We start from the raw sequence: 26,224 nt of genomic DNA on the forward strand, positions 1-26,224 counted from the left end.
CACAGCTGACTGCGGCCTCTGTTTTCCCCAGTCCCAGTGCTCTATCCTAGGGAAGCCATTTATTTTAAATGTTGGCCCCTCCTCCATAAGACTGCCACATCACATAAAATAAAGGATACCCAGTTAAATTTGAACTTCAGATAAACAATGAACAGTTTCTTAATACAACTATGTCCCATACAATATTTTTAGGATAAATATGTCCACATATTCTATGGGACATAAACTAAAAAAGTTATTTTTTGTTTGTCTGAAATCCACATTTGCTTTTTTCATGTCAGCTAGGTAAGGCGCCCATGTCATTGTAACACTGTTTGAGGGAGGCAGATCTCACACATGAACATGGAAACCTAATCATCACACGTATGAACCACAAAAGGATCTGAAATCCAAACTAAACTGGGTTTCCTATTCCCTCCCTCATCTTCATCTCAAAGGATTGAAGAGTCTTTAGGCTCAGGTCTGGAGAGCATCTAGTACCAGACTCTCATGATGAAGAAAAGGAAATAGAAAAATCCCTGAAACCTCCTCAGCTGAGCTCCATGAGTTCTCTGTGATGCCCTTGGAGTTAACTGTCCACTGGAGACAGTGAGTTTCCATGCATCTGCAAGGGATAGATGGAATTTTCTCTTTGCAGGTGGAATATGACCTACTTAGACATCTCTTAGGTTGGTGCAAAAGTAATTGTGGTTTCGGATCATGAATTTTAAATCATTATAACTAGGCTCAAACACATTTATTTATTTATTTATTTATTTATTTATTTATTTATTTATTGAGATTGAGTCTCGCTTTGTCGCCCAGGCTGGAGTGCAGTGGTGGGGTCTCAGCTAACTGCAACCTCCACTTCCCAGGTTCAAGCAATTCTCCTGCCTCAGCCTCCTGAGTAGTTGGGACCACAGATGTATGCCACCACGCCTGGCAAATTTTTGTATTTTTAGTAGAGACGGGGTTTCACCATGTTGGCCAGGATGGTCTTGATCTCCTGACCTCATGATCCACCTGCCTCAGCCTCCCAAAGTGCTGGGATTAGAGGTATGAGCCACCGCACCCAGCCTCAAATACATCTTTATTAATCAAAATGGAACCATTACAATGAAGACATTTTTGCCAATGAGAAATAAATTTGTTTATTCCTGTAGCATACACATTCATGCTTCAGGATTTGATGAACTCTTAGAAAACATTTTCTGCACCTTGCTGGTTGTGGAAGCATTTTCACTGCAAAAAGTTGTTAAGATGCTTGAAGAAGTGGTAGTCGGTTGATGAGAGGTCCGGTGAATATGGCAGATGAGACAAAAGTTCATAGTCCAATTTGTTCAACTTTTGAAGCATTGGCTGTGTGTCATGTAGTCAGGTGTTGTCATGGAGAATTGGGCTTTTTCTGTTGACGAAAGCCGGCTGCAGGTGTTGCACTTTTCGGTGCAACTCATTGATTTGCTGAGCATACTTCTCAGATGTAATGGTTTCACCAGGATTCAGAAATCTGTAGCAGATCAGACCAGCAGTAGACCACCAAACAGTGACCATGACCTTTTCTCAGTGCAAGTTTGGCTTTGGGAAGTTCTTTGCAGCTTCTTCTCGGACTAGCCACTGAGCTGGTCATTGCCAGTTATATAAAATCCACTTTTCATTGTGCATCACAATTCGATTGAGAAATTATTCCTTGTTGTTGTGTAGAATAAGAGAAGACATTTCAAAAAGACCATTTTTAAAATTTTCCCTCATCTCATGAAGCACCCACTAAATGAGCTTTTTCACCTTTCCAATTTGCTTCAAATGCTGAACAACTGTAGAATGACTGACGTTAAGTTCTTCGGCAACTTCTCGTTTAGTTGAAAGAGGATCAACTTCGATGATTGCTCTCAGCTGGTCGTTGTCAACTTCCAATGGCCAGCCACTATGCTCCTCATCTTCTAGGCTCTTGTCTCCTTTGCAAAACGTCTTGAACCACTACTGCACTGTACATTTGTTAGCAGTTCCTGGGCCAAATGCGTTGTCGATGTTGCAAGTTGTCTCTGCTGCTTTCCGACTCATTTTGAACTCGAATAAGAAAATCACTCGAATTTGCTTTTTGTCTAACATCATTTCCATAGCCTAAAATAAACATACAACAAAGAGCAAGTAATAAGTCATTAGCAAAAATACATAAAGCAGGAAATTCTCATTAAAATGATATATAACATAACCACATTTAAGAATGTATTTAATATCAAAGAGCAAAGTCCGACAGTGCAAAAACCACAGTTACTTTTGCACTCACCTAATAGTTGACCCCATAGCTGATTCTACTTAACATCATGATCTACCTTGGATAGCCCAGAAGCATTTCAGTGGGACACAACAGTCACCTTTGCTCACCAGCTCTCCATAGCCATTGTGACCAAACAAAACAAAGAAAAAAAAAAAACCACCTGAATATGACTGTCGTAGCAGCTCAAGATTTAGATTAAATGACCACTAAGGTCCCCTTCCCCATAACACCTGAGGACCCATTCCTTTCAGATCCTATGATTTTTCTGTTTTCCATTGTGAGCTATGAACAAAGGCTATCCTGTGTAAGGGCAGTACCAACCCATTGGATACTGGATAGTCACCTCTGAAAATGGTAAGGGAGAAAGAAAACACAGCAGGGTTGATCTTTATTAGGCAAAGCAGGGAGAGCCTGTCTGTAAAGGAGGGACAATTTAAACTGAGACCTAAATGGTAAGAAGGAGTCAGCCATGAAAAGATGGAGAGAGAGCATTTCAGAAGGAGAGAACAACCAGTTGGAGATCTTGAGGCAGAACAATAGAGCATGACTTAGACTGGGTTCCCAGAGCGGAGGCTGTCTCAGGGAATTTTGCACAAAAATTGGGAAGGATATAAGCCCCTGATGTCAATAGATTTGGGGAGAGCAAGTTCATCCTGAATTTCAGGGTTATGCCTGAAAATCCCAGAAAGTCCTAGTGGTGAGTACTAGTCTACAAAGAGGGATGAAGTTCTGAGCTGAAGTCCATTGCACTCACTAGGTTCTACAATAGCCTGGCCCATGGATGACTGGTGGCAAGACCACAGAGGAGGGAGTACTGACCTGGATCTCAGGGCAAGGTGACGTTCCCAGGTCTCATTCAAGTTCTCTGGTGATGTGAGCTGACTTGGGGATTGAGTGTGCCCTCGCATTCTTCCAGGGTGGAGATGACAGGCAGCTGGCATCATCCCCTCCCCCAGAGGATGCTACAGGACCAGACTCAGCACGTTGGGCACACAATGGCCAGTCTGGGAACATGCTCTCGAGCTTCTTTGAGGTTTTTGTTTGTTTTTTGGTGGGTGGGTTGGGGGACAGTCTCGTTCTGTTGCCCAGGCAGGAGTGCAGTGGTGTGATCTCGGCTCACCGCAATCTCTACCTGCTGGGTTCAGGCGATTCTCCTGCCTCAGCCTCCTAAGTAGCTGGGACCACAGGTACGCATCACCACACCCAGCTAGTTTTTGTATTTTTGGTAGAGACAGGATTTTGCTATGTTGGCCGGCTGGTCTCAAACTCCTGACCTCAAGTGGTCCGCCCCCCTCTGCCTCCCAAAGTGCTGGGATTACAGGTGTGAGCCACCACACCTGGCCCTTGTTTGCTTTATGAGCTCAACGAGGGAGACCTGACCATCTCTTTCACAGGCATCCGTTTGGGTCTTCGAGTGGTTTGCAGCTTCTGAGGTGCCCAGCCCTTTTGGGGTTATGTGAACAGGATAACCTGGCTCTCACTTCTTCAAATAGGGGTTCCCTGGGCACCTCAACTTGAAAATCCTACCACATCCTGTTTCCTGGAAGCCCCCTAGAAGGTCCCTTTAACTAGGCTTTTAGTGTCTGTTCATGAGCTGGCCTCGGGCCTCAGAGTCCACACCAGAGCCAGCCCAAGTCAGGCCCTACCTGCCTTCACTTTCAACACTTCAAGTGGCTTCCTTTTCTCCCCTGGCAATATAGTCCCAAATTAACAGCAGGAGCTGTAGAGTCTAAACCACCTGCACTTCATCTCTTCAGTGTGTGTGACCTTGGGCAACTCGCAAACCTGTGAAAGCCCCAGTGCATGCATCTGAAATGAAAGGGGTAATAGCAGCATCTGCTTCATAGGTTCATGGTCAGAGTTAAATGAGATCCTGTTGGAAGTGCTTGGTACAGCACCCAGCACAGAATATGCCTAGCAACAAAAGTGTGAACTGTTACTGTGAGGCAGCTCAGATGGCACGGCCCCTACCCTGGCCCCCACACCAGCCCCAGGGTTGGGATTTGTACCTGTTAGACCTCTCTGGCCACTGACTGGTTCTCTGCTGCCACCTGGTGGGCTTGGCTTCCTGGCACCGCAGGCCCACCTCATGAAGGGGCCAGAGATGCCTCTTTGGCATCTGCTTACAGTGCTCAGGAGCCAGAATCCTCTTGACTCATCCTGCTTGGGGCTTAGGCCCTCTTCAGTGCTCCCCATAATATTGTGAGCTTTTGCTCTCTCACATACCCCACAGAGGTATTGCTATAAATGGGGGTTGATATCCAGCTGCTTGGGCTTCCCTTTTCAGTCCCCGCTAGCCATGCGTCCACTATGTTCCCCTTTGGGAAGGCTACAAGCCCCTGGCTCAATAGATTTGGGGACAGCAACTTCTACCTGAACTTCAGGGTTATGCCTGAAAATCCCAGAAAGTCCTGTTGCCCTTTCATAGGAGCTGAACAAACAGAACTGGCTCTTCAGAAGGCAGAGAAGGCAAGGCCACGTCCCAGTTACTACCAAGTCCTCTCTCCCTATGCCTCACGGGTGCCTTGATTATAATAATAATAATAATATATTATAATATTATATAATAATATTATATAATAATATAATATTATATAATAATATTATATTATTATTATCTCTCATTATTATTAGCTCATATATTATCAGCTCTCATTATTATCTGTGAGACCCTAAGCAAGTTACTTAACCTTTCTGAGCAATACCGTCCTCACCTGCAACATGGGAATAGAGAATAATTACAGAATTGCTGTGAGAATTAAATGAGATAACATATGGGCTGGGCATGGTGGCTCACACCTGTAATCTCAGCACTTTGGGAGGCCAAGGTGGGCAGATCACCTGAAGTCAGGAGTTCAAGAACAGCCTGACCAACATGGAGAAACCCTGTCTGTACTAAAAATACAAAAAATTAGCCGGCATGGTGGCGCATGCCTGTCATCCCAGCTACTCAGGAGGCTGAGGCAGGAGAATCGCTTGAACCTGGGAAGTGGAGGTTGCCGTGAGCCAAGATCGTGCCATTGCACTCTAGTCTAGGCAACCAGAGTGAAACTGAAAAAAAAAAAAAAGGATAACATATGTCAACTCATCTAGCACAGTGCCTGGCAAGTTGTTCATTGATAAAGGCTAGTGCTTCTGGGAATTCCCTGTGAATGTGCAAATAACGCGGAGGGGTGCCCAGTCCTTGGGGTAAGCCTATGAGCTCATGGCCATGGCTAAGTGTTAATCAGCTAACAAGTGACTGTCTGTGACGTAAAGAGACCCAGGACAGAGAGATTCTGGTGGTGGGGCGATAGTGATGAGGTAGAGAAAGGAACAAAATCGAGGCATGGCTAGGCAGGGGCCAAAATGGGGAAACCCCAGCAGCCAGGAGGGTGGGGGAACTAGAGGACCACAGGGGCTCCCTCCTCCCTCAGACATCCGAGAGCAAGAGCTGTGGCCTGGTGGCCTTGGGCTGGCCTTGAGTGTGGCTCCCTCTCAGGAAGCAGCAGAGGAGGCTCCATCAGTTCCCCGGCTCTATTAGGAAAGGGGTTCCAGGTGAACACAGGCACAGAGCTGGCTGAAGTCTTGAGAACATGGCCCGAGGCTACGCAGGTGAGCAGAGAAGAGCACCAGTAAATCAGAAACACGGTATATCCCATGGCCATTTGTGATTAGTCACAGTCAGGAAGTTTGAGATTACAGGAACGGATTAAAATTACCTTCGGGGTGGAAAGATATTGAAGAGTCAACACCAGGGCTCATTACAATATCCAGTAATGCTAGAGCCACCCCAGATTCTTGTCTAGGATACAACGGGGGTATTGGTTCTACTTGGGAGCAGAAGAGGCTTGAGAGGAAGATGGGCTGTGTTTGTGTCTGGAAGGTAAGCAGGGGTCACCTTCATAGGCATGAGATGAAGGCCAGTCTGGTGGAGGTTAAGTAGGCATTCACCAACCGTAGCTTGGGGTGAGGATGGGAAGGTGACATCCCAGTAAGTTAGGGCTCAGGGCCCCAGAACAGTCTGGTGAGCTTTGGGGAACTGTGAGTCGTTCCATATGGCTGGAGCTCCAAGTGCAAGAAAGGGAGTGGCAGGCCTGAGGCCCCAGTCCTGGATGCCACAGGGCCTGGAATACCACGCTGAGCCTTTGGACTGATTTTGCAGGCTCTGTTGAGTCACAGAAGGGTTTTAAGCAGGGAAAAAAGTGGGTTGACCATACTTTCAGCATATCTATTTTCCCATGTCATGAAGATATCCCAGGTGGCCATGAGGATTACCTGTGTTATTGTGTGTGAAAACATTGTGTAAACTGTAAATCATACCAAGGTGAGTTCTAGAAGCACTAGCTTATACCTGAATGGCAGGGCTCTGGGTTGGTGATATGAAGGGACAAAAAGGAGAGAGCCTGCGCTCTGGGTTCTGATTTTGATTTAAATGCTTGCTCCAGCATTGACTGGCCGTGTGTTTTTGGTGTGTAAGACTGTCAGCATCAGTCTCTTTATCTGCAAAATGGAAACCTAATAATTCTTTCTCTCAGAGAGGGTGAGACCTAGTGTGTCTGGCATGGAGCAAACTCTTGTGTCAGTCCAGGTTCTTTAGTTGTGAGCAACAGAAACTCTGGCTACTTAAGAAAATTAATCGGAGGTTATGAAGGTGTCCCCAAAACTATAGAAAAATATGAGCAAGCCTGTCCTTAAGAAGGAATAGAGGGTGGGTGCAGTGGCTCATGCCTGTAATCCCAGCACTTTGGGAGGCCGAGGTGAGAGGATTGCTTGAGTCCAGGAGTTGGAGACCAGCCTGGGCTGCATAGAGAGATAGTGAGAACCTGTCTGTACAAGAAAATAAAATTAGCCAGGCATGTTGGTGCGTGCCTGTGGTCACAGGTACTCAGGAGACTGAGGTGAGAGGATCACGTGAGCCCACAAGAATGAGGTTGTAGTGAGCTATGACTGCAGCACTACACTCCAGCGGTGTGACAGAGCAAGACCCTGTCTCAACAAAAAGAAGAAGGAGGAATAGGACAAAGTTGTTTTGTGGGATACAGGTAGCAAGAATTAATGAATGACCTTCCAGGTTGCTGCCACCAGAATGAAATCAGCTTTGTTCATGGTCATCTTTGTCTGTGTATAAGTTCAGTTTCCTTGGAGAATCTTGCATCAAACTAAATAATACACAGAGAGAGGTTCTCTAAAACAAAAGATGTTTATTTAGGAATAAAGCATTGCAATGGTAATGTGCCATAGCAAACTATGTACATATTTGAGAAAGTAAAGGAAGACAAGGGTTTTTACAGGAAAAGTGAAGAGAATTACATACTTGTCTTGAAATAATTATTTTGGACTACAAAGATCAATAACAAGGGTGACTTCAGTGTGATACTGGACAGGCAGTAATTAGGCTGTTGTCCTTGCAGTATTTTTTGTGTAAGGTTGAGATGGCCTTTGTGCAAGGCTGTGGTTTTGCAGGCTTTTGTTATCAGGCATACAAGCATGAGAAGCCTCTTTCGTTTGTCAGGGTTCAATTTTTCAGGGTTTTCTTGACATTAGTGACTCCATTTTGATTCTGACTACTTTCACACTTGTCTGGCTAGCTTGGGTCTCATGCGAAATCCTTGCTCAGGCATAAATTGCCTGGAGGTGGGGTGTAAGGGGTAGTATTTAACACCCCATCAAGGCTAAGGCAACAGGGAAGGACTAATTCTTCAGGAAGAATATAGATTGCTGTCACCAAATTAAGAAGTAAGGGATCCCACAGAGACAAAGACAGAGATGCCCTCTACAACATTTGGCAAATGGTGACCGTCACAGTTACACAGTACTGGGTTCATTGAGCTAGGATTTGTCCCTGAGAAGTCTTGCTAGTCTTTGCTGTCTCCTAATAAGCACTGTGGGAGGAATGGGGTTGCACATCTAAAAATCCTGCAGGAGACTATGGAAGGCTGCCAGGAGCTCCCCGTTCATATTCTCATCCTACCACTTACTACATGACTGTGACATCACCTGTTCATGTCTGACACATCCACTGGTTCCTAGGCTCTGTGAGGGTGGGGATTACATCTTTCTGTATTTCCAGTGCCTGGCACAGAGCCTGCCACATGGTAGAGCCTCAGTGAACTAAACCATCACTCAGATCTCATCTCTAGTGACTTCCTAGGAAGTAGCACTATCAGAGAAATCAGGATGATATTTCAACACTAAGAACAATTGTCTATTTCATTATATTTTTCTGTTTCTGATTTTGAAAGAAATCAGCCTTTCCCTACCCAGTCACCATCACCCTAAGTATCATATCCTTCTTGACAGGTATTGCTCTGAAGACTTGATGGAGGTTTATTGATAGGAAAGGGCTTACTCAGTATACACAGCCCTTCAGTAACTCCTACCAAGCATAGTGTTCAAGGGGCAGTGGGCTCCTGAGGGCAGCCCTGAGAGTTACCCAGGTCCCAGCACAACCTGGGAGGACATCCCTGGTCTCCAAGCCTCCCTCTTCCCTGCTTAACATCAAAGAACTAAAGGGGTTAGGAAAGTTCTTGAAAGTGATGAGCATTTTAACTATTAGGCTGTGGACCTCCCCTGTGTCTCTGGAGGCACTTTTTCCAGTCTTCCCTTCATAGCAGCCAACTCTACAATCCTACAAGACCTGGTTTCTTAGGGCTGATAGTTTGAGATTCTTATAGTTAGTTTTTATATTTAGAGAGAGAGGCCATTTATAAGGAAGGCCTTTAATTGTTTGGAGAGGGGCATTTGACTCTCCCATACATCCTGCTCATTTCTGTCTCCCTGCTGGTACCCCAAAATACCTGGAAGTAGCAACCAGACCATAAACAATTGAAAAGGCGGGGGGATCGGGGTGGGAAGGATTGTGTATGTGCAAAGTGTGTGAAGGAATAAACCAACCCTTTAACAAAAGTTCTTATCCCTGGATGAGTTAAGTGATTTCCTCCACCTTGGGTGAGATCTTATAATTTTAAGAGTAATGGGCCAAGCATGGTGGTTCACGTCTGTAATCCCAGCACTTTGGGAGGCCGAGGCGGGTGGATCATGAGGTCAGGGGTTCGAGACCAGCCTGGTCAACATGGTGAAACCCCATCTCTACTAAAAATACAAAAATTAGCTGGGCGTGGTGGTGCACACCTGTCATCCTAGCTACTCAGGAGGCTTAGGCAGGAGAATTGCTTGAACCTGGGAAGCAGAGGTTGCAGTGAGCTGAGATCGCACCACTGCACTCCAGCCTGGGCGACAGAGTGAGACTTCATCTCAGGGGAAAAAAAAAAAAAAAGAGTAATGTTGGAGGAAAGGGAAGGCGAAAGGGATCAGGTAGAAACAGAAATTGCCCAAGGTCAGAGTCATGTTTTCTCATTTCTTCCTGACCATATCTGTGTGGGGAAAACTAATTCAGACTTTTTAAGAGCTAAAGAACTCCAGTGTTTTTTTGTTTGTTTGAGACAGAGTCTCGCTCTGTCACCCAGGTTGGAGTGTAGTGGCAGGATCTCAGCTCACTGCAACCTCCGTCTCCCCCAGGTTGAAGCAATTATCTCCTGCCTCAGTCTCCTGAGTAGCTGGGATTATAGGCACACGCTATGACGCCCGGCTAATTTTTGTGTTTTTAGTAGAGATGGGGTTTCAGCATGTTGGTCAGGCTGGTCTCAAACTCCTCACCCTGTGATTCTACCACCTCATCCTCCCAAAGTGCTGGGATTTACAGGCTTGTTTTTGTTTGTTTGTTTGTTTTTATTTTAAAGAAAGTTCTGGTGGGGTGTGATGGCTCACACCTGTAATCCCAGCACTTTGGGAGGCCAAGGTGGACAGATATCTTGAGGTCAGGAGTGAGACCAGCCTGGCCAACATGGTGAAACCCCGTCTCTACTAAAAATAAAAAAAGTTAGCTGGGCATGGTGTTGTGCGCCTGTAATCCCAGCTACTTGGGAAGCTGAAGTTGGAGAATCCCTGGAACCCGGGAAGCAGAAATTGCAGTGAGCTGAGATCGTGCCACTGCACTCCAGCTTGGGAGAAAGAGAGAGATTCCGTCTCAAAAAGAAGTAACTTCTACATAGAATTTTTATCTTGTTACATTAAAAAATAATCCAGTAGAACTGACTTATTATCTGACAGGGAGATCCAAGCTATAGGATATTTTAGAATCATAGTCAGAGGTTGGATAAATCCATCATCTCTGACATTCTGCAGGTAAATAAACTAGAACCTAGAGAGGCTGACCACGTGAATCAGATTATCTGGTTCCTTATCTCTGCATTTCCTTCCAGTGAGTCATCCCTGAGCTCATTTAATTGGTTCAACCCAGTGTCTGCTTGTCAGTTAATTAAGAGAAGCTTCATAGGCCCAAGTGTGATATCTTAAAGAGCCAATGGTGGCCCCCAGACCGGTGTGGGCGGTCAGGAAGGGACGGGTTCCTTTGGGGCAGCTGGCATTGGGGACTGGGATTGGGTTGATCACAGATCAACCAGCCTGTTAGGGATGGAAAGGAGGCAGGGTCTCAAGGGGACAATGCCTACCAGGAGCTGGCTGTGTAGGGGCCACAACTCCCATCAGGCTTTCATGTGTTTCTTTTTTGTCTTTTGTCTTTTTTTGTTTTTTTTTTTTTGAGACAGGGTCTTGCTCTGTTGCCCTTCCCAGGCTGGAGTGCACCATCACACCGGCTAATTTTTGTATTTTTAGTAGAGATGGGGTTTCACCATGTTGGCCAGGCTGGTCTTGAACTCCTGACCTAAAGTGATCTGCCCACCTCAGCTTCCTAAAGTGTTGGGATTACAGGCGTGAGCCACTGCACCCAGCCTGATGTGTTTCTTGATGTTTCTTTTCTAAACTCCCTCTGATGTTTAGCAAAGTCTTTGTAATATTTCAGCCAGCATCAGCTCTACTGTGAGTTTTAATGAGGCGTCTGAACAACCCTGGAAGTCAATAGATGGCAACAGCAGAGAGTAAAGTGAGAACTCCATGGGGAAGGAGAAACCCTCAGGAGAGGCAGGGGCTCTGGCATCAACCATCTCTCTCTGACCAGAATCTCCTTCCAAGTTGAAGCTTCAGGAGTTTGGGTTTTTCCAGGCTATATTATTGGTCCAATAAGATTAGAAAACATTGAACTAAATAAAGTTAAACAGGTTTCTTCATTACAAACTCTTCTAACATCCTTAATCTACTGATATACATTATGAATCTTCAAGAGAAGGCAATTGCATTGCCAGCAGAATTTCTCCAACTATTTTATTATGAAGAAAGAGCTTGTTGGCTTTGGTGCTCCAAGAAATACTCTTTGGGCCACATCATTACGAAGAGTCATTTTAGATCCCACCTCTTGTGTGATTGATTGTCCTATTCCTCGAAGTATTTAACAAAGAGACTAAAATGTAATCCCTTTCCACAAGGAATTCAGCCCATAAATATCTACTAAATGTATGTATTCTTACTGAGTGCCAGAAACTGAGCAAAGTGATTAATAACATGGATTATTTCATTTTATTCTCAAATCCTCACAGCAGCGCTGTCAGGTATGTGTGATTATTACGCCGCTTTTAAAGAGATTGAGGCTCATGAGTTTAGATAACTTAGGATTATATAAGTAGTAACTGGCAAATGGCACAACTCCCATTCTTACACATGGTGCCTCCCCGAGGGGGACACTTCCCAGGAACTAAACACAGTCCAGCATAAGACACCTTTTAAGTGTGGTTACTCTTTCCCAGGGTCGGTTATTTATTTAGCAACATTGGTTCCAGGGACCCTCCGTGTCGATTATTCCTTAATGTTCTCAGGGATAGGGACTGACTCATTCACCTTTCCATTATCAGTTGCTGCCACATAGTAGGGACTCAATAGATATTTCTTGAATGAATAAAAATAAAATAAATGAAGACACTGATTTATAACTGGTCCTGGTGATAAACAATTCCTAACAGAGGCATTGCCCAGATCCTTTCAACTAGTCCATAAAATTTCTTGAGCACCTATGATATGGAAGGACTGAATTCAGTAGTCACCAAAGCTTATTGAGTTGCTGTTTCCCTTTCTGAACCTCTAATATTCTACATCACGTGATTACATGTTTTTGAAGGCAGGCCTTCTTCAGACAATAGATGGACAGCCTTAGGCATAAAGCCCTTTCCTATATGAATTCCTCTATGGTAAAAATCATATTGATTGCTTAGGGAGGGGGATACTGAGTTAGTGGTTAAGGGTGAGAAGGATAACTCCTCAAATTAAAGAACTGCATGAACCCTTAACACTCAAAGGCTGCGAAGCATAGAAGGTATTTAATAAGTGCTTATTAAGAAATCTGTTTTTTAATTTAAAAATTTTTAGAGATAAGGTCTCACTCTGTCACCCAGAAAAAAGGTTTCACTCTGTCACCCAGGCTGGAGTGCAGTGGTGTGATTATAGCTCACTGCAACCTCAAACTTGTGGGCTCAAGCAATCCCTCTGGCCTCAGCCTGCTGAGTCTCTGTGACTACAGGTATGCACCACCACGCTGGGCCTATTGTTTTTTAAAATTTTGCAGAGAGGGGGTCTCGCTATGTTGTCCAGGCTGGTGTCAAACTCCTTTGGCTCAAGCAACCCTCTTGTCTTGGTCTCTCAAAGTGTTGGAGTCACAGGCATGAGCCACATACCCAGCCCTTCCCTGAGATCCATACTTGGCTTGTGGCTAGATGAGATGCCATTTCATGGGCTTTTTCTCGTCACAGACCTCCCCATGCACGTTTTGCCCTCCTCTAACTCCTCTCCCCACCTGGGGTAGCAGTGTTCCAGGCCCCACTCTCAAGCAGAAGTAACCCCTGCCAGTCCAGGCTCAACCAGGTCACTGAGCCCCTTCCTTTAGCCTTGGGGGCTCCTTCCTTCCCTTTTCCTTCAGGGCAACGTCTTTCCCCCAAAGACTCTGGGTCATCTTTCCTTTCCCTCTTCCAACTACATACACTCAGTCCAGAAGCAGATGTTTTGGGAATGTATTTGTTTTGTTTGGATGTTTTACTGCAGAGATGGGAAATTTTTCATTTAATGCTCTTCTTTTCTTCATGTGGATCTGCATACCTTACTGTAAGAGAGAGAGAGAGAGAGAGAGAGAGAGAGAGAGTGTAACCCTCAACATGCTTTTTCTGTTCTCTCACTCAAAACAGAAGTCATCAACACAGAAGACTTCTGTGACCAGATGTGAGAAGTGTTTCTCTCCACCACCAAGCAAGCAATCAAGTCTGCAGTGGACACCCAATGAGTGGCCTCCAATTCAACTCCAACACTATCTACCTGGAGATAGCATCAGATCCCACAGGTTGAGGGCTCTGTCCCCAAGGCTGGCCCCTACCACTGCCAGACACCAGCTGATTATAAAGGATATTACAGATGAAGAGACGTATAGGGTGAAGTATGGAAAAAGGAGCATGGACCCTCCATGCCCTCCCTGGACCCACTGCCCTCCAGGAATCTCCAGGTCTTCAGCTACCAGGAAGCTCCCCAAATTTTGTCCTCCTGGGCATTTTGTTTTGGTTTTGGTTTTGCTTTTTTTAGAGAGGGGGTCTTGCTATGTTACCCAGGCTCGCCTTGAACAACTGCCTCAGTCACCCAAGCTCCCAAGTAGTTGGGATTATGGGTGCATGCCAAGCACACAACTTATCTTGGGCCTTTTAGGGAGACGTCACTGGAAAGGCATGATTGACCACCATGTAGAAATGTGATTGGACCAAAAGGGTAGGATCTCATAGGAATAGACTGAGTGGGGAAACTCAGCAAGGCCTGTCCAGATTCTTTTTGGTCTATCTGTGTAGCATTCCTTCCTCCAGGGTAGGTGACAGGACCCTCTCTGGCAGATGAAGGGAGGGCAGGAAAAGGTCAGAGAGAGAGATTCTGTTTCCTGAGGCCTGCTTCAGAGACCTGTAGTGTCCCAATATTATAACAAAAGACTGTAACAAGGGCTATGGGAGTTACGCACCAGGAACTGTGGACGAAGACCAATATGTATCTATCATATGATCACACTTACCCATGTCATTTCCTCTCTCAGAAGAACTTCTTTTAACATTTCTTGCAAGGTAGGTCTGCTGGTGACATATTCCCTGAATTTTTGTTTGTCTGAAAAAGTCTTTTTTACTTTCGAAGGATAATTTCACAGGTTATAAACTTCTAGGTTGGTGTTGGGTCTTTTTTTTCCTCCCCTCAACTCAACACCGTTTCAAGCCATTCTATTCTTAATTGCATGGTTTCTTTTCTTTTTGTCTCCTAACTTTTTTAGAGACAAAGTCTTACTCCGTCCCCAAGTTGGAGTGCAGTGGCACCATCATAGCTCACTGCATCCTTGAAGTCTTGGGCTTAAGCAATCCTCCTACCTCAGCTTCCAGAGTAGCTGGGTCTACAGGTATGCACCACCAAGCCCAGCTAATTTTTAAATTTTTTGTAGAGATGGGATCTCACTATGTTGGCTAGGCTGGTCTCAAACTCCTTGGCTCAAGTGATCCTCCCATCTCGGCCTCCCAAAGTACTGGGAATACAGGCATGAGCCACCACACCTGGTCAATTGTGTGGTGTCTAAAGAGAAGTCAGATGTAATTCTTATCTTTGCTCCTCCATGTACTAAGTTGTTTTCTCCTATGGCTTCTTTCAAGATTTTTTCTTTATCTTTTATTTTCTACAGTTTGAATATTTTATGCTAAATGCGGGAGTTTCTTGGCATTTATCTTGCTTGATGTTCTCTGAGCTTCCTGGATCTGTGGTTTGGTGTCTGATATTAATTTGAGGGAAATTATCAGTTATTATCTTTTGTTTGTTTGTTTTTGTTTTTGTTTTGTTTTTCTAGACAGGGTTTTTCTCTGTTGCCCAGGCTGGAATGCAATGGCGTGATCTCGGCTCATTGCAACCTCTGCCTCCCAAGTTCAAGCAATTCTCTCTTGTGCCTCAGCCACCCAAGTGGCGGGGATTGCAGGCGTGTGTCACCATGCCCAGCTAATTGTTTTTGTATGTTTAGTAGAGCTTGGAAAGGCATGATTGGCCACCATGTAGAAATGTGATTAGACCAAAAGGGTAGGATCTCACAGGAATAGACTGAATGAGGAAACGCCATGCTGGCCAGGCTGGTCTTGAACTCCTGACCTGAAGTGATCTACCCACCTCAGCCTCCTAAAGCACTGAGGTTACAGGTGTGAGCCACCATGCCTGGCCTCGGTTATTATTGTTTTAAATATTTCTTCTATTCCTTTCTTCCTTTCCTTTTCTTCTGGTATTCCCATTAAATGTATATTATATGTTTTATAGTTGTCCCACGATTCTGTCCTGGGTTTTTGTTTTTGTTTTGTTTCTTCCTTCCTTTTTCTCTTTGCTTTTCAGTTTTAGGCGCTTCTATGGACATAATCCTCAAGCTCAGAGATTCTTTCTTCAGCCATGCCCAGCCTATCAAAGGCATTCTTAATTTCTGTTGCAGTGTTTTTGAGCTCTAGCATTGATTTTTTTATTCTGTCTTAGATTTTCCATCTATCTTCTTATAGCACTCATCTGCTCTTGCATGTTGTTTACTTATTCCATTTGAACTCTTAGCATATTCGTCATAGTTGTTTTAAATTCCTGACCTCACAATGTTCTAAATTCCTGGCCTGATAATATTCCTGGTGAAATAATGTTGTCTTATAATTTCAACATTTTTGCCATATCTGAGTCTAGTTTTGATGCTTGCCCTGTCCCTTTGAACAGTGTTTTTTGCCTTGTAACTTTTTGCCTTGTAATTTGCCTTGTAATTTATGCCTTATAATTTTTTATTGAAAGGCAGGCATGATGCACTAGGTAGACAGACCTTTAGTGGTGTGATGTGAGGTGTGGGGGTAGCATTCTATAGTCCTATGATTGGGTCACAGTCTTTTAGGGAGCCTGTGCATCAGGGCTGAGAACTTTATAAGGGTTCCTCATTTCCCCTGCACCCCTTGACATGAGACAGAATGGGAAAAGAGGCTGGAGTTGGATATTTCCCTTCCCTGGGTCAGCTCTAATTAAACCCCAATAGGGCAGATCCTGATATAATAGTTTCTCTTGGGGTAGGCCTTGTTAAGTGGGACCAGAATGCTCTGGTATATTTCAAAATGGTTCCTTTTCCCTTCCTCCTCCAGGAACATAAAGGGATTTTCCTTCAGTCGTCACTCTGAGAACCTGGTAGAGCTCCAGAAGGTAAACTCATAAAAGTGTCTTACCTGTAACTGGGTCCCTGGGGCTCTTAACTGTCAGACTTGTCATTACCAAGCCTCCAGCCATTCGTTCGTTAATCATAGAGCAGTTTTTTCCTGCAGCGACACTGGCTCTCAGAGGTTTCTGCTTGTGGGTTTCTGCTCCAGTAAGTTTGGATTCTCATTATCTGCCTGGCTGTCTCTAATTTGGGGGGCAGTAGTTTGTCCTGTGACCTCACTTCCTTGACAGATCTAGAACGAGTTAGCTTTTCAGTTTGTTTAGCTTTTTACTTGTTGCCAGGATGAAGCGATGACTTCCATGCCCCTTACCTGCCAGACTGAAAACTGAAAGCCTCTCCTCTTTGGAAGGATAATTTCACTCGGTACAGGATCCTAGGCTGATGGTTCTTGTTTTTTAACACTGTAAAAATTTCACCCAATTCTTTTTTTTTGAGACGGAGTCTCGCTCTTGTCACCCAGGTTGGAGTGCAGTGGCACAATCTCGGCTCACTGCAACCTCTGCCTCCTGAGTTCAAGAGATTCTCCTGCCTCAGCCTCCCGGGTAGCTGGGATTCCAGGTACCCACCAACATGCCCAGCTGATTTTTGTATTTTTAGTAGAGATGGGGTTTCACCATGTTGACCGGCTGATCTCCAACTCCTGAACTCAGATGATCCACTTGCCTCAGCCTCCCAAAGTGCTGGGATTACAGGCATGAGCCACCATGCCTGGCCTCACCTTATTCTTGATTCTGATTATTCTGCTTGTGTAACCATGGACAAGCCTTTTCCTCTCCCTGGGTCTCAGTTCCTTTATTTGTAAGGTGGGTAGATCTGGTGGAAAGGGTTGAAGTCTATGGTCTCCAAGGGTCCTTCCAGCTCTAACATTCTTTGATTCAATCATGCAACTATACAACAACCACACAGGGTTTGATGTTTCAGCTAATACCAGTCTGTGGCTACTGGTGTGAGCTTGTCACATGCCCTCCTGGCTCACTGCGAATCACAGCACGTTGCTGCTTAGAGAGGTCATGGTAGGCAGTCCTTGCAATGAGGTGTTCATCTATGTTTGGCCAGTCTTCAAAAAAATACCAACCCCTGAGAAAGCAGAAAGCCTACAACCAGAATGCTAATGCCTGTGCTTGAGAAGGAAACTTCAGTGGCAACAAAAAGCACAGCAAAACAGTGTCCCAATGAAGCTCTTCTGAATTCGACACCATTTGAAAGTACTCCATTCCCCTAGCAACTTTTTACTTAAAAAAAAAAGCAGGAACTGTTTTTTAAAATGATATAAGAACATTATATTGAAGAAAGCAATATGATATTTTGTCAAATAACTTTGGTATGATTGTGACTGTCATGTCTGATCAACCAATTCTAAGGAGAACTCTATCCTGTGCAGAATGCTGGCATGCTACTTAGAGCTGATTGAGAGGATGACGTGCCCAGGACTGGCAGGAGCCCCCTGGTTTGGACTTCTCGCTTGATACCAAAATATTCCATTTTTAACAGAGCAATTTGGCAATGTGTCTCAAAAGCCCTAAACATGTTCTTCCCTTCTGGATAGTGTTGAAGAGCTGGACAGATATTTGGCTAGGACTCCCAGCCTTCTTCTACCACAGGTACAGGAGGAAGATATGCACTAGGGACACTCTAGGCAAAAGCACAGCATTTGTTATTGACTCATTTTGGCCCCACATCTCTGTGTGAAAGCTTCAGGTTGTTGAGCCGGACTGCACCTTGTGGAAGCCCACAGTGCTAACTGTATACCTTTGAGTGAAGACTTAGACCCTCTACTGGCTGCCTTCACTCTTGTCCCCAAGATCCATACTTGAATCTCTTTGTCCTAGAGGACTCACCAACCTGAAAGCAGGAAGAAACAGTGAGACAACCTAAAAGAAAAGAATGTTCCTCCCTAAGGCCTCGAGCAAAACCAGAACAAAGGCTCCCACACCTAGACTTTTCCACCGCATGGGCAGGTAGTGCCCCTAGTGGGAGGCAGCAGCCCCAGGTCCATCTTGCCACCTCAGCTTCTTAGAAAACAACACCCAAAAGGCCATGAGCCTTCCCTTTCTCTAGAAACTAGTATCTCCTTTTTCTGAGAGCACTGCCCTGCCCCAACTCCTTTAGGTCAAAGTGGAAGTTTCATATTCTTTGAGAACCTGCCCTCCTAGGGGGTTATTTGGTTGGTCCAGGGCCAGCTGTATCCCTGCCCTTCCCATGGTTTGGTCAAATGCCCTTCTTTTGATTACAGAAGATATTTCAGGATTCTTGCAATTGACTCTCCCTTTTGCTAAAGTCATTTGAGACAGGTTTCTAAGATGGCAAGTCAGGAGACTAGAGAACAGATCCCCAAAAGTGGGAAGCTAGAGAGAGAGGCCCCCATGTGGACACTAGCATTTCCAACCTACTATCACTGACACCCTCACCTTTTACCACCATGTCCTGAGAATGATTTTGCATCTGAACCACTGTCTTCACCCCTTCTCCTCCTCATTCCCAAGGGGCCCTGAAAGGGGAGTTTTGAGTCCTTCCTAAGGGCAGAAGCAAAACCTCAGTAGCCAGTCTATGTCAGGATTTTAACCTCAGGACATAATCAGAGGTGTGCACACATATTAAAGTTCGGTGATCTAGGGCTGCATTCCTGTAGCTGTAAAAACAATGGAAAATAACCTAACAATAGTTCAAAGAATTATGGTCCATCCATCCAACAGAATGCTTTGCAGCTATTAAAAATGATATTTTTAAGGAATATTTAATGACATGAAAAATGCTTATGATATAATATACCAAAAGCAGGCCAGGAACAGTGGCTCACCCTTGTAATTCCAGCACTTTGGGAGGCCAAGGCAGGTGGAGTGCTTGCCCCCAGGAGTTCAAGATCAGCCTGGGCAAGATAATGAGATCCTAGCTCTACAAAAAATTTCAAAAATTAGCCGAGCATGATGGCACACACCTGTTATCTCTGTGACTCAGGAGGCTGAGGTGGGAGGATTGCTCAAGCCCAGGAGGTCAAGGCAGTGAGCCATGATCGTACCGCTGCACTCCAGCCTTGGTGTCAGAGTGAGACCCTGTCTCAAGAATAAATAAATAATAAATAAAAGAAATAATATACCAAATTCAGAATATACAATTTAATGTACTTTATAACCTAAATTATATCAAGTTATATATACATAAACAGCCAAAAAGAACCACACAAAAAATGATAATTCTACTTTCTTCATTATGTTTTCTGTATTTTCTAATTGTTTATGATTTGCATGGTTTACTTTGGTATTTATTTGGTATTATGTTTTGGCATAATATTTTATATTAAGTAATGAATGATATTGAAAAGATCAGAACCTTATTAGAACACATCTTCCTACGGAAAATTCAGATTTCCTTCTCTGCTGTTTCCTTCTCTGCTGTTTCCTACGGAAAATTCAGATTTCCTTCTCTGCCTTTACCAGAGGGTCACGTGACCAGTAGTAACCGTGAGGACCTGTTTTCTGCCATGATATTCCCTCCAGAGTACATGCTCTTGGTTGTCTGAATCCCCAGAATGCTGGGCCAGTTGGCTCAGTGGGAGCTGCCATTCCAACCCCCAGGGCAGGGTTGTTTCTTTAGCTGGCGGGTGGCTTTTGGTACCAAACAAGTAACTTTCCTTTCCCATGAACTTGTCTGCAGTCCCAAATGACTCTGCTGACCCTGTTATCTGCTTTATTCCAGCTTTTATTCCAGCTAAGGTGGGGAGCCTATAGATTCCTGGGGTCCCACAGAGGTGACATAGCAATGAGAGAGCTGATGATGTCTCATATTGATGACACACCTTTGCCTGGATTCACGTGTGGCTACACAGGGAGCATAGAGACTAAGGGTTGAGGAGCCAAGGTTCTCGGCCTCCCTCCTGCCGTCTGACTATCTGAACTTGAACAAGCCTTTCTGAAACTTTCTGCCACCTGTCTACCAGTGTAAACTGTGATCCAGGGAAACAAAATCTCAGACATCTTTTCTGACCTAAATTGTCTCTCCTATTCATTCCACAGAGTGTGCCTAATAATAAGAGCAAACCCCTGCCACATGCCAGATGCAGTTCTAAACACTTTATACAGATGGACTCATTTAATCTTCAAAACAACGCTGAGAGGTAGGTACTGTTATCATCATCATCATCATCATTCCTTTTTCATCAGATGAGGAAACTGAGGCAAAGGGGGACTCAGTAACATGGCCAGATGCACACAGCCAGGATGTGGAGAGACAGGGATTCTAATCCAGCCGAACTGAATTTTAAATCTAGACCATGAACCACTCTGCTCCACTGCCTCTCAGTGATGTGAATTTCAGCTCACCCGTCTTTATTTCAAACTTGGCCAGAGGTGGTCAGTCAGCCACAGTGACACACTGGCAAAACTGCAAAGTGAGTGATGCCCGCCTCCCTTATCCTCTAGCTGCTCAAGGTTGACCTTTGGGGTCACTGCTGTATAATTCTCCTTCTTCTCAAGCATGCAAGGATGGCAGAGGCCCTCCCACTGCCTCCTAGACCTACTAGGACAAGACAATGGCTGTGGGCTTCCCCACCCTCTTGGCCCCATCTACTGACAAAGAAGTAAGAAAGTACTGTTTTCCTGGTTTTTCAGAAAATAAGAAATACAATACTTATCACTTAATGAGCATGCTCTGCACATGTTATACATACAAATTAACTCATTTGGTTTTCAAGCAACACCCCCCTACCCTCATTTTTCCAAGACAGGGTCTTGCTCTGTTGCCCAGGCTGGAGTGCAGTGGTGTGTAATCATGGCCCACTGCAGCCTTGACCTCCTGGGCTCAAGTGGTCCTCCTGCATCAGCCTGCCAAGTAGCTGGGACTATAGGTGTGCACCACCATGCTCAGGTAATTTTTAAATTTTCTTGTAATTTTTAAATTTTAGATTTTCATGGTGAGGGATGGGATCTCACTATGTTGCTCAAACTCCTGGGTTCAAGCAATCCTCCTGCCTCAGCCTCCCAAAGTGCTGGGATTATAGGCATGAGCCACTGCACCTGGCCTCAAACAACCCATTCTTATTACCAGTCCCATTTTACAGATGAGGCCAATGAGGCTCAGGGAGCTTGCGTAACTTGCCTGAGGGCTCACGACTAGAAAAGGAACAGGAAGCACAGCACTAATATACACGTACCTTGCTCTCGGCCCATCCCCACCCTCTCTTCCCACAGCTGGGTCATCACCTGACCCTCTCGTCCCCACTCAGATTTTTGAAAAAACTTTTATAACACTATTAATTCAAATCAAGTACTTTGGGTTTGAAGACCTTCTGTTCAAATTTGATTACAGGTTTCCTTAGTTTTCCATGCCTCCAGTTCTGTGAAATTACAAGTTCATCTGTCCTTGACCTAAATCAGTCATTTGGAATGGTTGAGAGAGAGGTGAGATAATCTGTGTAAAAGTGATTTCAAAAGCATCAAGTGAGCTACCAATTCTGGGCTGTTTGTCATAATCTGCATATTAATAGCATTCTCACACAGCCCCTAGGCTGCGTGGAGGAGCAGCTCTGTTTGTATAAATCCAAACAATAGGATCCAACAATCCTCTGCCTACTTATCCTCTCCCCACTATTGTTGGATCCTATTGTTTGGATATATTGTTTGGTAATATTGGTTCTGATCCCCAAAACAGAAGAAATATTATCCAAACAATATATCCTGTTTGATCTAGAAATCACAGAGGTAACTAGTAATAGTTCTATAAACAATATAATCCCAACACCAATGGAAACTGGTGTAAGAGAGAGGCTCATCTGCAATTTACCCCCCAAAACAGAAGTGTAATATGTGTAATAGCACACCTACGTGTTTAAAATCTGCTTTTATTCATTTATATTCTACCGTACAACAATCACATAATAAGCATTCACAATTATTTGATTAAAAATTGTTTTTAAAAGTAACACATACTTACTGCCAAAAACTTGGAAAATGCAAAAAGAATGAGGAAGAAAATTTAAATTACTGTTAATGTCAGAAGCCAGATATAAATCCTGCTTTTAGCTGTATTTTCTTCTGAACTCATTTTATATATTTTTATTTTATTTATTTGTTTATTTATTTATATTATCTTTTTTTTTTTTTTTTTTTTTTTTTGAGATGGAACCTCACTCTGTCGCCCCAGCTGGAGTGCAGTGGCACGATCTTGGCTCACTGCAACCTCCTCCTCCCAGGTTCAAGCGATTCTCATGACTCAGCCTCCCGAGTAGCTAGTATTACAGGCGTGTGCCACCACGCCCAGCTAATTTTTGTATTTTAGTAGAGACCAGGTTTTACCATGTTGGTCAGGCTGGTCTCAAACTCCTGACCTCAGGTGATCCGCTTGCCTCGGCCTCCCAAAATGTTGGGATTACAGGCGTGAGCCACTGCACCGGCCTGCATATACATTTATTTTTTATTTATTTATTTATTTATTTTGAGATGGAGTCTTGCTCTGTCGCCCAGGTGGGAGCACAGTGGCGTGATCTCGGCTCACTGCAAGCTCTGCCTCCTGGGCTCGCACCATTCTCCTGCCTCAGCCTCCCAAGTAGCTGGGACTACAGGTGCCCACCACCACACCCAGCTAATTTTTTTGTATTTTTAGTAGAGATGGGGTTTCACCATGTTAACCAGGATGGTCTTTTTTTTTTTTTTTTTTTTTGAGACGGAGTCTCGCTCTGTCACCCAGGCTGGAGTGCAGTGGCCAGATTTCAGCTCACTGCAAGCTCCGCCTCCCGGGTTCACGCCATTCTCCTGCCTCAGCCTCCAGAGTAGCTGGGACTACAGGCGCCCGCCACCTCGCCCGGCTAGTTTTTTGTATTTTTTAGTAGAGACGGGGTTTCACCGGGTTAGCCAGGATGGTCTCGATCTCCTGACCTCGTGATCCGCCCGTCTCGGCCTCCCAAAGTGCTGGGATTACAGGCTTGAGCCACCGCGCCCGGCCTAACCAGGATGGTCTTGATCTCCTGACCTCGTGATCCACCCACCTCAGCCTCCCAAAGTGCTGGGATTACAGGCGTTAGCCACTGCGCCCGGCCTACATGTAAATTTTAAAGTATGATTGGGCATAATTTTTTATACATATGTATAGATGTAATTTTTTCATTTACTTTTATATAAAGGAACATTTTCCTATGTCCTGATGATTATTTTTAATGATTGTGTAATTTTTAATCTAGCAATTGTACCATAATTTACTACCCCATTTGTGTTGCAACAAACATCTTCATAAATACAGGCTTTTTTCCTTCAGTAATTTTTTTTCCATGAAACAACTCTCCAAAGAAATATTGAGTCACAAGTTAGGATCTCATGTTATATCTGAAGCAGCCTGATATCTTGCAGAAAAGGTGTTAGTTCATATATTTTAATATCATGCCACCACACTGGAACTCACCATCCACACATTAGGCACCAATAGTTGTAAAGAACTCTGCAAGGCACCTCCTAACTAAAGTTCAGAATGGAGCCTCAGGGAGTACAGGGGTTAATGCTGAAACACAAGCCTTCTGTCCAGTGATCAACCTCTTCTTCTTGGAGGCCTGCCTACATCCTGGTAAGGAGGGTGCTAGAATTCTTACGGATCTGGAAAAACTGGCTTCTTCCACCTGCCCCAAACATCTCTACCACCCCCTGAGGAAAGCCTGTAATTTTGACAGCTTTGTTCCCTTCGCTTGAGGCTTTTAGAAGGATTAAATACCCGCCCGCCCTCCCCACACCCTGGGAAGGATAGCTCAGCAAAAGTGCTATTAATTACTTCTAGTCTAGTATAAATGAGCTTTCAGTTCTTCCTTGACGGTGGGTTTTGCGGGGTGAGGGGGGATACTGGAATCTCATCTGGGAGGATGGGTTCTTAGTGAGGAGTCTTGCCTGCTTTATGATGTTTCTCTAGGTTGGCCCTTTCCCTTACTGAGTAAACAGTGGCTTGCACTGATAGGGAGACTAGAGGAACAGAACACTGCTCACCCAGCGATCCTATTTCTTTTTGAAAATGGCCTCAAGCAACAAGTCTATGAGGAAAATGTTCAACTTCATTGATCAATGAAATGTAAACTAAAACCACATTCAGCTACCAATTTCCAATAGTCAAATTGACATGCTGCTTCACGACTAGTGAAAATGTACAATTCTGGAGGGCAGTTTGGCAATATCTATCAAAAGCTTATTTAAAATGGGCATAGACAACAGAAATGTATTTTACAAGGATGTCCACTATGGTGATGTTTATAGAAGTAAAAAATTGGAAATGATCTAAATACCTAATAAGATATTTCAAATAAAGTATAGTAGATCTATTCTACTGAACTATTATTCAGTCACTAAAAATGATATAGGTAAATATTTATTGACACCATATAATAAATATTTATGAGGTAAATATTTATGAGCCACTGCGCCCAGCCGATTCTGGCTTTCTTATTGTATTTTACTGGATTGTCACACAGTCTTGGTTGGGGCCCCTGGGACAAGTCCATTTATAGGACCTGAGAACCAACCCATGGCCCCAACAAGTAGACACTCCTTTGGAATGAGAACCCACCTTGGTGATCAGTTGTGGGCCTTAAGGATTAAGCTGGATAATCAAGGATGACCCTTGATGATAATAGAAGAGTTTTGTTTTAGGCACTGAATGTTATGTATAAAATGAAGAAATGTGATTTTTAGCCTGACACAGTGGCTCATGCCTGTAATCCCAGCATGTTAAGAGGCTTAGGCAAAAGAATAGCCTGAGGCCAGGACTTTAAGACCAGCCATGGCAACACAGAGACTCCATCTCTACAAAAAATAAAAAGTACAAAAAATTAAAAAATTATCTGGGCATGGTGGCACACACTTGTAGTCCTAACCACTTGGGAGGCTGAGGTGAGAGGATCTCTTGAATCCAGGAGTTTGAGGCTGCAATAAGCTATGATTGCACCACTGCACTCCAGTGTGGATGACAGAGTGAGACCCTATCTCTAAAATAAATAAATAAGTAGGCCAGGCATGGTGGCTCATGTCTGTAATCCCAGGACTTTGAGAGGCTAAGACAGGAGGATCACCTGAGGCCAGGAGTTCAAGATCAGCCTGGACAACATAGGAGGATCCCATCTCTACAAAAATAATTTAAAAATTAACCAAGCATGGTGGCACACACCTGTGGTCCCAGCTACTTGGGAGGCTGAGGTGGGAGGATCACTTGGGCCCAGGAGGTAGAGGCTACAGTGAGCCGTGATTGTGCCACTGTACTTCAGCTGGGGTGACAGAAGGAGACCCTGTCTCAACAAATAAATAAATACATACATACATATATACTTTAAAAAAAAAAACAAAATGTGATTTTTAAAAATCTCTAACTTTTAAAGGACTAGTGGCTGGATTGTGTCTAGAGGGACAGCCCCTGATTATCTGACCACTTTTGGTAACAGGAAGGACTACATTCAACTGGTCCCATGAAAAGAGAGGGGCCTGGAGCCATCTCCCCAGGTGGTCTGGAGAAACAGAATGAGCAGTCCCCCTCCCCTGGTGGTGTTGTTGCACTTGCTGAGATCCTTTAACCTTGGACTATTCTTTTTCTGGGCAGACCAAAAAAAAACCCTTCCTCTCTTCTCTGGGGTCAACACTAGAGCTCTGCCTGCACTGAGAAGAGAGTGTAGCCCTAGGGTCCCTCACTGGCTTAGTACTTTCCATCTCCTTCTCTTGCCAGGTCTCCAGAGGCCCTGTCTTGTGGATCTGCGTCTCCAGTTAACTGTCCACTTCTTAATGAGAAAGGAATCTGCTGTTAGTGCCATCTCTAAAAGAAGACAAATAGGTCTTTAATTAATATTGACACACATGGCTCCTGCTTTCTCCTTG

General features: G+C 44.3%; 1 long non-coding RNA gene and 1 other non-coding gene across 2 annotated transcripts; one reads left to right on the forward strand and one right to left on the reverse strand.

The window, feature by feature from the left end:
• Nucleotides 1–275: 275 nt before the first annotated feature.
• On the reverse strand, nt 276–382 carry LOC114672930 (small nucleolar RNA U13). The gene has a single exon (XR_003723455.1). It is a non-coding gene; the product is annotated as a small nucleolar RNA U13 (small nucleolar RNA).
• Nucleotides 383–14,076: 13,694 nt separating this feature from the next.
• On the forward strand, nt 14,077–26,224 carry LOC114672796 (uncharacterized). The gene is made up of 4 exons (XR_003723282.2): nt 14,077–14,268; nt 16,327–16,384; nt 20,411–20,511; nt 26,076–26,224. It is a non-coding gene; the product is annotated as an uncharacterized LOC114672796 (long non-coding RNA).

This window comes from Macaca mulatta, chromosome 15 (genome assembly GCF_049350105.2).
Source record: "Macaca mulatta isolate MMU2019108-1 chromosome 15, T2T-MMU8v2.0, whole genome shotgun sequence".
In the NCBI taxonomy this organism is placed as follows: domain Eukaryota; kingdom Metazoa; phylum Chordata; class Mammalia; order Primates; family Cercopithecidae; genus Macaca; species Macaca mulatta.